This window comes from Oreochromis aureus, linkage group 5, assembly GCF_013358895.1.
Source record: "Oreochromis aureus strain Israel breed Guangdong linkage group 5, ZZ_aureus, whole genome shotgun sequence".
In the NCBI taxonomy this organism is placed as follows: domain Eukaryota; kingdom Metazoa; phylum Chordata; class Actinopteri; order Cichliformes; family Cichlidae; genus Oreochromis; species Oreochromis aureus.
In genome coordinates, this window is record NC_052946.1 from 22,887,813 (window position 1) to 22,901,015 (window position 13,203).

A 13,203-nucleotide genomic window follows, 5' to 3' on the forward strand; every position below is an offset into this window, starting at 1 on the left:
ATAAAACAGCACTGATCAGGCGAGGGGGAATGAAGAGAGTACATAGACTCATGAAGCTCAAAACACTGCATAGCTTGTTGAGAAGAAAAAAGAACAATTTCCTCAGGGCATATGACAACACACCTCACAAGGTGTGGCTGTGCTTTAGTGTCGGAGTTTGACATGCAAACACACCTTTGTCGTGTATAGTTTTTCATGTGACAAATACATGCAGAGTACCTGTGGATATTCACTTTTACACTCAAAAGAAAATATTTATAATGGAAAGACAGCAAGAGGAAAGAAAATAAGCAAAAGAGTGAAAGATTCACAATTAAAGGGAGGAAAAACTTATTTAGCCAATGTGACCATATATTAGTGTTGCATGTTTGTTTTTGTTTTTGGTCTTGGTAACCTTACGTAACAACATACAAACAGGCCAAATAAGAACAAGGAAGGGTAATGGAAAAGAGCACAGTGGATTTGTTTTATGGGAAATATCTGATGGTGTGGATTTAACTTTACATGCTAAGTCTACATTTCTCATAAAGCACTTAACTGAGAATTTATGGCCGACAAACAGACCTCTCTCTCTCATTTAACAAAAGACCCACCAAAATCTAAAACTGCTCAAACTAATGTAAAAGGAAAAAAAACTTTACCTCCTGTCTCGCAGAAATGTACAAATGCAACAAACGCAGTACGCATCCATGTAAACACACACCCACTTCATCCTGCTTCACAAACACATTGGTCTATACGCCTTCTCCTTTCTTTGTTGTGCACACACAGACACACAAAAGCCTTTCCTCTCCTTCCTCCTGGCCTCCTCCTCCTCCAGTGGTGACTCAGAACTGAGGAACACGGTTCGTGTCTATTCGGACGGCCATTGTTTGCAGTTTCAGTCACATAAAGGTTGATTTCAGGCTAACTCCTTTCAGTGCTTCAGATTACATCTCAGGGTAGAGAACCTTGGACAAATATTTTGTGAAGCTTAAGTCTGTTTAGTGCCACAACTTTTCAGGATACACCGAGCTGTTGTAACAGAAGAGATAAGGAGAGACAGGTGCAATCCATCTGTGTACAGAAACTCTCAGACAATAACAGATTAGTGCCCTCTTATGGCCAATAGAGACTTCCATTGACCGACAAATAATAAATATTAATCAACATTTAAAGATGTGTGTATTTGACTAGATAAGTACAAACCATGCTGGTGGTCTTTCATGATGATACATACCATATTTCATGAGACGAACAACTAAACACCAACATGTTAAACTCATAATGGCATTGGAGGAAATATCTGGGAATCCCCACAGTTAGTAGACCTTGAGACTTCATCTATTACATGGCAACTACTACATGACAAATTGTCATAGTAATCTATTAAAAATGGTTACTGAATTTAGAAAACAGCCTCCTTTCATGTCCAATAAGGGTTGGCTAGTGGAATGTGTGCAATATTAGAAAGAGTGCAAAACAATAATTGAGTGAAAATTTCAATTTGAAATTATTACAATTATTATTTAAGGAAACTTTCTTATTTTCACTCTGACAAAACCATGATAATGAAGAACAGAAGCTTACTGGTGAGCCACAGCTTAACCCCACATCCCTGTGCACCATAAAGTTACAGAGGTTTGATGTCCAGTTTCTTCCTTCTGAACACAGGTTTATAGTCCCAAAGTGAAAGAAGTAAGAGAGAGCTAAATTGTAACATCGTGGATCTCAGTTATATAAACTGAACCCTGACTTTTTTTTAACATAATAATGGATAAAGGATGATTCCAACTTTTGAGACTATGTTATACAAATAAAAGAAAACTGTAATTTTTACATTTTGCATTCCAATAAAATACAATTAACAACATCAGCAGTATCATCAACAACAGCATTTGGGGCATGTTTGTTTTTCCAGTCTGATTGCAGCTAAAATAAAATGCATGAGTATTCCTGTGGTGGCTACAGTTTCTTCAACGTGCATATCTATCATGCAGTTATCACAAATGCATTACACAGAGTTTGCTTATAAAGAAAAACACATTCTCCAACACAACATTCCTTGTTCTGGCCTGGCAGGCTGTAAGATGAATAAGTATAATAAGCAGATTAATGGTTACACAACAAGCTGCGTAACCAACCTCTTTCTTCCGCAGTGGCAAGTTGTTACACACAAGTTAGCCTAAGGAGGAAATAAACCTTTTCTCGTCACTGTTTCCATAGCCTGCTTTCTTTTGCACGACTCATATGTGCCAGCTCTAGGAAACACAGTATGGCCCATCAGCTACTGATTATTTATCTTTACCTCTGCCTTCTACGGACCATAGACTACATTTACAATAACACCTGTCCTATTTAGACTTTGTTGATCAGGTTTGAATTATGCTTAGTTATAATTTTGCTTAGTTTAGAACCTAAACAGGAGAAGTTGATCCATTAGTATTAGCATTAGTAAGCCAAACTTTTCCAGTTTTCCTGCCATCACCCCCCCTTGCTTCCTCTGTACCCATTCATTAATGTAATCTGCCATGACGAGGTGCTATCAGACCTAGTTTTTTGATCTCCTCCAATGTTTACGTGTCTCTGATCAGGTCTGGGCTTCTCCAGAGAGTGGGTGTGTCAGGAATAGCAACGCTGCACAGGCAAGGTGGTAATTCATGTTAATGCTTCATCAACACACTCTCATGTTGCGACACAAACACTGACAGAACATAAAAGATGACGCTGATTTTAAAGACTATAACAAAGGCTCTCCTGATTTGCTCATGCTTCCTCTTTCTTCTCTGTATTCTGAATCGTCTTCACGCCTTATTGAAAAGTGAGAAAAGAATAGAGGTTTATCACTTTCTTTGTTTACACAAAATAACATTTGTGTAAACAGAATCTCATTAAGGCGTGGAGCAAAAACAACTGTCACAGTGGCAGCGACCAAAGGTCAAACCCTTGATGACTTTACAGCATCTCTGAAATATCACCACACCATTACTGGCTTTGTTTACACGGTGACATAATGCATCAAAGATGTTTTTCCTTCCTGAAATGTGTTGTCTCGGCCTCATGTATGAGGGTGGTTACTAAATACCTCGAAGTTGTAAAAGGTTTGATCGCAGCTATAATGTCTGCAAACGGCTGACGTGCTTATATTTTACATCATGACACGACACAGATTTTAACCAACGCCACTTCACTATGAATTAATCCAAAAGCTTTAGTTTAAACATTTAAATGTCCCCGCTTCTTTACACACGGTTTCTGTGAGCACACACTCCCACGGGAGGAAATATCAGGTTGCCGCACTGAAACAATGACAACAACAGGTGACTGTGTGGAAGCGAAGCCGTTCAGTCATTTCCCGCCTTTGTGTGGCGTGGGGTGAAAAGCAGAAACCTTTTGTTTATTATTAAGTACGGCCTTGTTTAATATTAAACACAAGCTCACTTTTGGTGGGACTGTTTAACCATTACATCACTGGAGTTTGTGTTTTTGTTATTTTGTGGGGTTTTTTTAGCCTGTTATCACATAAGAGACACCGACTTCGTGTCATGCTAACTCTGTAATATAATACTACTGACATCGTAGATACAACAAACTAAATGGGAGACAAGAAGTAAATGATGGTAAGCGATAATTATGTACAATATGCCCTACTTTTTGTGTTATATCCAATTACTAAACCTTAACGGCAAAAATACCTTAAGTTGTATAATTCAGAATGTATTATTTTAGGACATTTAGCAAACTTCTATCATGTTACAAAGGTTTAAATATATGTAGAGGAAAGTATCGCAATAAATACATTATTAGATACAAATATTTTTACATATTTGTTACATCAAATCAGATATTGCTGATTAACTTCTAAGACCTGTTGATTATTGCAGTCATTCATCTAAATCGTATTAATGTCCCATTTCACGATCAGTCTACAGCAGCTGATCCACATCTGGAATCTGGGCCACGTGGACACTGACAGCTGTAATAAGAGTCAGTACACCATTAAGATTGAAGATTCAAGCTTGAGCTACTCCAAGGTTCATTTAAGGAACAAAGACCATTTCACGGTGGTGCAGCCTAATGGAAACCAGATTCCTTTGTTCACATTTAAGTGCTTGCCTTTGAGTATCTATCAGATCTGTTACAACTTTATGTCCCATATGCCTCGCTTAGGTCATCAGCAATTTCGAGTAGTTCCAGTTTCCAGATTTGCTGTAAAAGCAGACTGAGCTTTTTTAGTTTCAGCTCTGAAACACTGGACAGTTTCACCTTTCAGAACCAGGTCATCTTCCTACAGTCCTCAACTCACCTTTACCTGTTAGCTGGGTTAGGTCCCATTCATAGCGGTGTATTGTCAGTACTAATTGCTTTAATTAGTAATGCACTATTTCTGTGCTGGTTTCCATTTCTTTTTCTAAATTATTTTACTGCGGTTTATAACTTTCCCTTAACTTTATCTTAATATTGTTACAAATGCGTGTTTTGCAGTACTTGAGTCAATGTTTGTGATAAAACGATGGGACTATTATCAACAATGATGGTGGTTTCTTAGTAGTGTTATATGATCTTTAAAATCAACATAGGCCTGCTATGTCCTGTGCAAAGTGTTCTCGCACAGCTGAGACATCCTAGTCATCTGTGACCTTCTCTTCAGTATAGTCCATCTGTCCTGTTTGGCTTTTTGCAGTTTGAGCAGGCTTCCTCACTCTTTTTTCCACGTGATCTCTTGCTCATCTTTAGAGTTTTTGTCTGTCAGCGCTAAAGTTGATTTGAACATCTTCTATCTGCCTGATCTTTTTTCTCCCTCTGTCTCTAAGTGCTCTCGTCTACTCCTCCCCTGCAGCGTGCCTGCCAATTTTTGTTTACGACATAAAGAAAACCGTCATGACAGAAACTGGCTGGCACTGGCTCCGCTGGCTTCAGGCAATGCAAGGCTGGATACTAATATTATGTAACTGACAGACACACATCTCCAATCTTATCTACAGCAGGTTGAGATTCAAATCTCTCAAAAGAATGCTGATAACTACCAAAAAAAAGAGAGAAAAGTTTCGAAATATGGCATCCAACTTTGACACAGAAAAGTTGAGGGTGGTCAGTGTCTCTTTTGTTGCTAATTAAAGAATGGTTAAGCACTTCAAATATATCACACCAAACAGATTCTATTTCTAGTAATGGAAAAGGATCACTCCGCCCATCAGCCATTCGAACCTATGACAACATTCTTGCCATGCTAACAATTAGCTTGTAGCAAACTGACCCCAGGGGGGCTTATCATTGACTGGCAGAGATAGTTCCTACATGGGGTAGGAGTGTCTGGGCCACTGCCACTCATTTTCTCAATCTTTGTTTTGTATCCTGCTTTGATATGCTGGATGCAGTGGCAATTAACACAATATATTAGTTGATATTCTTAGAGTAACCCTGAAAATTCAATTTGAAAGGTAAAATGTACAGAAAATATAGAAATCCAACCTAGATAATGATTCATCTAGGTGACCACAAAAGAATGCAATAAATAAATAAATGCAATGCATTCTTTAAAACTGCTGCCATGCATAAGATGTGTGCACATTTCTTTTTGTATGCTTGGAAAAAAAAAAAAGTAAAAATAACAATGACTCATCAAAATGCTTTTCCTGCACTATAAAAGTCAAGCTTTTCTTTGTGAAAGGCAATGCAATCCTGTTTTATTTAATTCTCCGTAGCTATAGCGAGCGCTATCAAAAAGAGAGGAATGTCAAATATGTGTGGTCAGCACAGTTCTGGAGGAAGGTTCCCTCACTGAGACACAGAGCTGCTATAAGACCAGCAAGTGTGACATTTACTGAAAGCAAATCTAGGACATGGTTTCTTTAACATTTTAAATGTCAATGTTAGGACCCAAATTCAACCACCGCGCTCTTGTCAGCTGAGTTCTCTGAACGTGACTTGACTATTTGACTATTTCACTCGTTATAGAAAACTTTCATGTAAAGAAAGAAGAAAGGAGACTTACATGAAACCTGGTGGATACCAAAAAGTAAGGAGCGTGGTCGATGATCTGTGTGTTTCTGCAGTTACGTAACTTTCTAATATTTTAAATTAATGAATAAAGATGATAATTCTGTGTACTATTTTCTCAACACATATTTCATACTTGATGCTTCTGATGTCATAAAATATTATTGTGCAAAACCTGATTTCCATCTCCCTGCCTAACAGTGAAACAGCTTTTTTTATCAGGTAAAAAACATCAGCAATGTAATAGTGGCTTTCCACGCTGATAAAGGAGTCTTCTGTGAAAATACCACATTGCAGTGTAATGTCATATCAAATTTGAGAGACAAGTACTTGCTTATGTGTAATATCTGCATAGAAACTATAAAACAAGTCATTCAAATGACATTTTTTAACATACATATACAAAACAATTTAAGGTATAACACAACTGTGTGTAACAGGGAAAAAAAGGCTTGGAACCATGATCTTGTGACACTTGACTTTTGACCCTGCAACAATGGCAGCCTGTAGAACTTGTAGCCTTAATAGCCGTCTGCTGAACCACGGCGGAAACAAAGAACTGGCGGTGATGCAATACCTAACTAAGTGTCCATTGGTCAACCCCTATGTAAATACAACTGTCAAAGGAAGTGTAGAGTGTAGAGGCAAAGAAAGATGAAGTCATCTTTCATTTACTGCTTGTTACGCTGTAGTGGGAAAATCAGCTATGGCAGTATTCTGCACACAGGAACAGCAGGGGACCAAACCCTCAGGGTCATTCAGATCATACAGATGTATCTGAGGAAGGTCAATCATCAAAGAACTCCAAGGCACTCTCTGGCACAAATATAGTGTTTCTGTCTGTTGTTTTTTTGAAATACCAATGTATGTAAAGTCCCTTCGTTTTGTATAAAGATCATAAGAAAAAATATATTTTTTCTCCCCTTGTTATACTCAAAAGATAGTAGAACCAGTATCAAAATACAGTACACTGACTTTGGGCTCAAAACCTAGAGAATCCTATAAGAGCAACCGCTGCAATCATTGCTCAGGTGTAGTATAGACTAAGACACTAAGATTTCACACTCAAAAGGGGTTTAATATTAATTATTTTATTGGGCTACAGTGGCACTAGTGCAAAGGTTTTTTTAGCACTGGTAGTGCAAAAAGATGCAGAATGCGTTAGCAGAACACAAGTATGCCATACCCACAGATTAATTATCTCATTCCTAGACACTACTTGGACTTCTGTAATAGTAATCACCTACATCCACATTGAGCACATTCCTCTTTCTATACGCAGAGGTCACATTACCAAAGGGAAGCATTTTGTATTTCCATATTTGCCATCATAGATGCACTTATGTTGTCTATTGTTCAAGCCCTTATTTTATTTTATTTGGATTAAATTTGATGACTGGGGCATGGTGTTGATTTCAGATGCCTGCATCTGTCCAGATTTTGAAGATTCCTCCTGTTGGCTGAGCTTCACTGGATGAATATTCCACTTTCATCCTAGGTGGAAGTGTGCCATTGGTGGAACACCACTAAAAGAGATCCTTGAACTCTGTTTCACTCCCTGCTGAAGGCTAGTGTTCTGCAATGTGTTGAAGGTTTTTTTTAGGTTAAACACAACCATGCCATGACTATTAAGCCATTTTATTTAAAAAGAGGTTGCTTTGGAGTTCTCTGATCCTTTATATTGTGCGTATCTCTGGCTCTCTGGGCCTGGGGGCTCGGTCCGCTCTGGCATAGCAGGCTGCCAGCAGAGCCTGCAGGCACATCGCCGCAGCCCCCTGTGGCTTCTGCACCGTGGCTGCTGGGTAACCCCCCATTTGGGGCTCTCCTCAGGTCTTCTCTTGGAGGGTGGCGTAGCTGCCCCTCCAGTGGTCCTCCTTGGGCTCTTGTGCTCTGGGGGGCCTCTAGATGTCTGGGGCCTGGATCTCCTCCATGCCTGCTTTATATCCTGGGGGGCAGGGATTTGGCTCCCCACACCTACTATTAGATGGTTACATGGAGGAACCTTTTGAATACAAGTGCGCTCATGCACACAGGTGTGCACACAGATGTGTCCCGGTGGCGCCAGTGTCCGGCAGCCTCGCCTCTGTCAGTGCGTCCCAGGGCAGCTGTGGCTACAATGTAGCGTGTGATTGGGTGGATGACTGAATGTGTAAAGTGCTTTGGGGTCCATAGGGACTAAGTAAAGCGCTATACAAATACACATCATTTACCATTTACTTTACATTGAGAGCTACACATCATGTGATTGAGAGGTTTGTTTCAGTCATTTTAGTAGTAGTAATCTTACTACTGGAGTAGTAACATTCATAATGCCAAAGAGTCCATTATTACTTTATGCCTTGTTTTTATTGGCCATCAGAATCAAATAATGCTTCCCTCTTTGTTTTTTATCATAGTATAACAGGCTTATAGTCACAGTTAACTCTATCAAACTGGAGGATGATAAAAAATAATCCCAGTGCAATCCCAGTCACTCGTTATCATTTGACTCATCCTACCCAGAAACAGCCAAACACATTGCAAAGGCTTTGGTCCAGTAATATTTTACAAACCATAAATGTCTTTTGTTATGGTAAAAATAAGACCATAGCAAACAGATGTGAAAGAACTATGGCAAAAGTGTAGCAATAAAATAAGGGGTAAAATGGGATTAGAGAAGCTTTTACACCACTTTGACTTAAATCCCCGTGGTCGTTACAGCTCTGATAAAGACTTTTCTGATAAACAAGACTCTTCTACTGCAGACTCTTTGAACTATAGAACAAGTGATAGGGGCGATAACTCAGACAGGACTAACAGTTATCATAATACCTAGTTTGTAAAATAATGCAACATAAGAGATGCCGGCTACAGGACTGATAGTAAAGCTGACCAATAAAACAACTGTACTAGACACAATACAGGACACATAAATGGTATTATGAAAAATAACTGCACTGTCTGCCATTATGTTCCACATTGTCTTCCACTGTTTTGCTTGTGGCTGATTCTTGCTGGTAGCTTTTACTGTAAATTTAACCACTGTGAAATACAAGAGTTTGTCAGTGAAACACAAGGACTGAATCTATATGTATGCATTCTGTGGCGTGTCCAGCGGGGTGGCCTGGGGGGGCACAGGCCACCCCCCCCAACCAGACTGGCCACCCCAGGTGCCACCCCGAAGCCAAAACAATAAAATCCAATGAAATATCAAATGTACGATTATGTTTTCACCGTGAAGCTCAGATATCCGAGTGTAAGTGAATGCAGCATCGGCTTCTGCGCTATGAGCATCATGTTAGCAAAGGTAGGAGAGCCAAGCACGAAAGAGGCACCGCAGAAAACAGTTTTTCGGCGAAAGATTAACAGTTTAACATAGCTGGACTGGCCATCGAGCATGGCGGAGCTTCCACAGCGGCTAGCAGGTGGATGAGGGAAGGGTAGGCAGGAAGAGGAGAGACCCGAGGCGGCCGCCAGTCCGAGTGTCAGGTGAACTGAACTTCAGGTAAGAAGTTATGACCTGCAGTCTATCTGGGTCAGATATAAACCAAGTTTAGGTGGAGTTTATTTTCATTGTGCTGACTTTTTACAGTCAGTTACAATAACTCGTACTGCGTACTAGCTAGCATGACGGAGTTTATATACTGCTGGGTGGGTGCTGTGATGTTACTGATGGTGAACTTTATTTTATTCATAAGTTTAGTTAGTAGAGTTTACAACGGCTCCTTAAAATATGTAATGGTCCCTCATTCAGAGAAAATATTACGTGTTACGTATTGAGCTGAGAAGAGACGCAGTTGGTCCCGGACTTTAGCTAGAATGGGAAAAAAAGACACAAAGCTGGAGTTATTCTGTCTTTGCGTTGCAGCTGCCTGTCTCCTCTCATTTTCTCCCCTCCCTCTCCTGGTGCTACTTCAATCATTAAACTGATCAATGATCAGCTGATCGGCTTTTCTCTCTTGTTTGTTTATCGCTCACTTTGCGCCAGAAAAAGTAAACCAGCGGATGTCGCGTTAAACAACAGCAGCACCTTTAAGTTTGATCAGCTGTTGTTAGAATGTATTTAATATTAATTTCTAGTATCAGCTGATGTTTGCTGGAGCCACAGCTGTAAAGCTGCTGGTCATGATATCGGTTTGGTTATCTGGTGAGAGGGAAACATGCAGATGAAACCAGGAGATGTCCTTACTGAATCATCAGAGCTGAACAGGTGATGGAGAAACAGGTTTACCTTTTAGGTGACATGGATGAGTGGAAGGGAAGTTATGAACTGTTTCTGAGAGACAAATAACACCAGGATCCTTTTCTATGTAGCTGACAGCTGGTAACTGTGCAGGGGCGGGTCTAGCAAAGTTATGCCAGGGGGCCAGGTAGGGCATTAACAGGGAAAGGGGGGCACAAAGAAATACTTTTCTTACTTATTCTCATTTAAAATATCTGGCTTTTATTAAATAATTATCTGAATCTTGCGAACAAAGTTTTTATCTGACGTAAAATTGATAGAAATCCTACATATACCAACAAGACTGTACATCACTGTCACAACAGTGTTTGTTTTCATTCAAAGGCTTTATGGTTTTAATACCTGGTGGGCCGGTCTGTAGTCAAAATGCCCAATTTTTTGTCCCAGTTCAGCCCTGCAGGTTAATACTGGCAGTGTCACCATACCAGCTGACTGTATTTCATCATCAGCCAGTGTTGTTCTTTATACATCTATTTACTTGCTTTCAGGTTTCATTCAAATGTTAGTCTTTTCATTTGTTTCCCCACTTTTTTCCTGTTTCAAAATCAAACACCAGTTTGTGAGAAGATTATCTTCTTTTTTTTAATAGGCAGATAAAATTTTGCATTGGCTAATTTGCCAATTGTATGTTAAAAATGTTTGTATTTTAATATTCAAAAATGTTTTTGCCCAAAACATATGTGCACTATATGTCAGTAAAAATACTATGCAAATATTGCTGCACCGTAGTGGTTAAAACCTCATTCTAATAAGAGTCAAAAGCAAATTCAGTTATTAGGTTTACAGGGTTATTGAATGATGGTTAACTGTTGGTAGAATTTTTTTTTTTAACATTATCTGCCAATTACATCTGCCACCCTTCACCAAATCTGTGCCCCTACCTGGCCCCCCCAACAAAAATTTTCTAGACACGCCACTGTATGCATTATAATAGAGATGTGCCATAGGGCTATTAATGGTCATAGGTCCAGCTGCTATATATAATGTATCGTAGTCTAGTGTTATGGATAGATAAAAAAAGAGACCGTTGTGTGTGCAAAGTGTCAATGCTTAGCATTTCTCAGAGGCCAAGTCAAGTTAAGTTCCTTCATTTCTTTTGAGTATTAATGTCTATTTAAAAATTATAATTTTATTCCAGTTCTAAAACACATTATATTTTGTTTTAGGACATTTTAGGAGAAATGCTTCTTCAAGAAAATTAAGGAGTAGATTGATATCGCTCTCGCCCATGTCTGCAGGACAAACGTAATAACACTACAACTAGAGGTCAATTAGCTTAGCCTAGCATGCAGGCTTTGTTTAAAACTTAATAAAAAGCCACATTCTGCCTTAAAGTTAAATACTTTTGTTTAGTTTGATGTAGGGCTGTTCGATATAACGATATATATCGGATGACGATATAAAACGTCTATCGTTTCATTTTACGCTATCGTTGGTTTCGTGGTGTCGCAAAATAAACTGTTTACGGCAATATTTTTTCATTATTTTGATGGTCACTGTAGTGGCTATATTAATTTCCTAAAGTTCTCTCTTTCTCTTATATTTAATATAACCACACTACAGATGGACAAGCGCTTGTTTTTATGCGTTGTCGTTAGCAACAACGACTGTAAAACCACCTCGTGTCCGCTTGTTTATTTTCCACATAAACCTTTCACAATAAAGCTCAAGATCCTGTTGAGACTTTTCAAAATAAACTGAATCACGTGAAAGATGCAGAGTATTTATGGATGAGAAGCAAAAAAGAGCCGTCAGGTGCTAAAAAATAAACCTTAGACTCAAACGTTAGAACAGGCTTTTCCCCGCAGCACGCTGTGTAATAAATACTCACAAAGAAAACAGCGGCCGTTACAACTTATGTCTAAAAATGTATCGTTTCATGCATCAGTTAAAACACTCGACTCCAGGTACGCGACGCCCAGCTGGAAACACTTCACGCAAGTCCAGCTGCCCGACATTCACAGAATTTACAGAAAATATTACATTTTTGTGATTTATATCGTTATCGGACGATAGATGTCAATATCAGGATATGAGATTTTGGTCATATCGCACAGCCCTAGTTTGATGACAAGTCTCACTTTTACATGAGGTACATGTGACCATTTCAAGAGCACTGACTTGCTGGATTTCTGTGTGAGTTTGCCAAACAATCAGAAACCCAGGAAGGTATCAGTTAAACAAATGTCTATTTTGCATGTATGCAGTCCTTTTGTGAATCATGCAAAATGTTATTATTGGCTGCCAACGCTGAATCAAAGCCCAACTTGTTTTCTTGTGAGCCACTGGGTTACCCATACATACAAGATAATGTGTATTAAGATTGAAGCCATTTACTTCAAAATGCCCCACCAAGCCTGATGCATTACACAGAAGGAGTTGTGCTACTCATTGTCTACATGCTTTCATGTTCACTTAAAACCTGTGTCATGTTACACGGGTTGAACTGAAGGAAAGTCAGAAACCAAAACAAGTTGGAGGGCAAACCAACTCTTTCCGAAGGAAGCCCTAAACAAAACCAAACCCATCCCACCCACGGGCATGAATTCTCAATCAAATTACCTCCCACGTAGAATACCTCCGGATGGGTTTAGACAAAGAGCAGTGATGCAAGGTCTCCGATTTCCCTTTCAGTGTTGATCCAAGCACATACAGATCATCATCGACATGCTATGACTAGTCCCGACAATTCATTTGCTTGAAGAACTACTACACCACCCTTTAAGAGTTTAGAAAAGTTCCATTTCAGATTAACCAAGCTTGCCTCTACCGTTGCGGTACACCTCAATAAACCTCAGCTGTGTGACTAAACTGAGGAGGTTTACTGTAGTTTGCAAGCACGGTGTCAAAGCCAGCTTCATGATATCCATTTGATGAACATTTAATGAGCTGAAGAACTGAAATGAAAACAACAAAATATAAATTTAGCCTTCAGATGTTGTTAAACCCCTCATTCTCCTTTTATAAATCTGCTCTGGATTTTTTAAATTTAATTGTATATT

At 39.2% G+C, this 13,203-nt stretch overlaps 2 protein-coding genes across 2 annotated transcripts in view; both read right to left on the bottom strand.

Moving 5' to 3' along the window:
• sirt4 (sirtuin 4) overlaps nucleotides 1-13,203 on the bottom strand; it is a 700,781-nt gene that overhangs the window by 662,548 nt on the left and 25,030 nt on the right. The window lies entirely within an intron of this gene.
• vgll4b (vestigial-like family member 4b) overlaps nucleotides 1-13,203 on the bottom strand; it is a 41,669-nt gene that overhangs the window by 20,938 nt on the left and 7,528 nt on the right. The window lies entirely within an intron of this gene.